Below are 1,672 nucleotides of genomic sequence, written 5' to 3' on the forward strand. Positions count from 1 at the left end.
CCCTGCAGAACCTTACTAAAACTAAAAGCTCTTACTAAAATTTTATTTGGACATGATAGTACCAAAGAGTTGTTGTGGGTGGTTGGTGGGTGCTCTGGTGTGGTTTGCTCCTTCTTTCCTATCAAACATCTATCGTCCTTATCTCCCCTTCTTCTTTTTTATGTTTGTTACTCTCTTGTAACACCTCTAATCTTGTGGTGCTCAAATGACCTTATGCAGTTGCGAGGGCTGTACAACCTCTATTTAAACAAAAAAACTTCTCCTATAGGTAGGGCAATGCCCACTTTTGGTGTAGCTCAAGATTTCTGGAAACCGCCGAAATCTGGATTGGCCCGCTTGTCTTTCAAAGCGACCGTTTTAGTCTCGTTTTGTCGTACCCCCCCCACCCCCCCAGGTGAACAGTGTATTTGGCGGTGTGTGTGACCTGAACGTCTGTCTCAGCATGTGGGACGTCATCTTTCAACACGCCGACCCCTTCCTACAGCTCTTTATGGCGCTCGTCATTCTGGTCAACGCCAGGTAAGTCACCCCTCTGTGCTGCGCGGTTTATCTGGCACGCGCTTTATGTGGCGTCGCTGGCCTAGTGGCGAAACAATTGATAACAAACTTGACTGGCATCCCCACGCTGCTCTTGTGCATAAAAAAGGAAATCAAAGAATGTTTCTTTTAAGGAAATTAAAAAGTTTCCGTGTTGACAATAAGATTATGTCCCTTTTTTACCATTCTATGATTGAAAGTGTGCTATTATTTTGTATTTGCTGCTGGGGTGGGAATTGTAAGGTGAAAGATAAAGAACAATTTTACAGAACCATTAAGAAAGCCAGCAAGATCTCTGGATATGATTTTATTAGAATTGATGAAATGTATAACACCACACGTCTAAAAAAGATAACAAGCATTATAAACGAACCATCGCACCCCCTTTCCACGTAAATTGTCAGATCACGCAGCGGCAGATATGTACCTCTAAAAACAAAGGAAGTATGAAACAGTACGAGGCATGCTAGATGAAAAATAAAAAGTAGCATTTGTTAAAAATCTGCCAGTTTGAGATCTTTGAATTTTCGGCGGATAGTTCCTGTGGCAGATTGCAAGAAAATAAAGCATTTCATCAGCACTCCTCACCTTTATTGTTTTTTTGGGTTTTTTTAAAACTTCTGAGCTAAAAAATAAACGGCGTGCATCAAAATTGCTGATATCTGTTTCCGGTCTGTGGCTCTGTGATGACTATGTCAGGACTATTTCTCATCACTCTCTTCATGGGTGGTTGGCGGAGCTCTGGTGTGGTTTGCTCCTTCTTTCCTATCAAACATCTATCGTCCTTATCTCTCCTCCTTCTTTTTTGGGTTTGTTACTCTCTTGTAACACCTCTAATCTTCGGCACTTATATGACCTTATTGTGTTGCAAGTGCCGTAAAAATCTTACCAAGCTAAACTTACCGTCTTCCTTCCTTCCTTCCTTCCTTCGTTTGTTTCAGAGACACAATTCTGGAGAGTAAAGATCAAACCAAAGAGGAAATCATCGGTATGTTTGTGCGTGTTTGTTGTGTGTGTATGTGTGTGTGTGTGTGTGTTTGTTGTTTGTGTGTGTATGTGTGTGTGTGTGTTTGTTGTTTGTGTGTGTATGTGTGTGTGTGTGTTTGTTGTTTGTGTGTGTATGTGTGTGTGTGTG

This window comes from Aplysia californica, unplaced genomic scaffold, assembly GCF_000002075.1.
Source record: "Aplysia californica isolate F4 #8 unplaced genomic scaffold, AplCal3.0 scaffold00918, whole genome shotgun sequence".
Classification (NCBI taxonomy): domain Eukaryota; kingdom Metazoa; phylum Mollusca; class Gastropoda; order Aplysiida; family Aplysiidae; genus Aplysia; species Aplysia californica.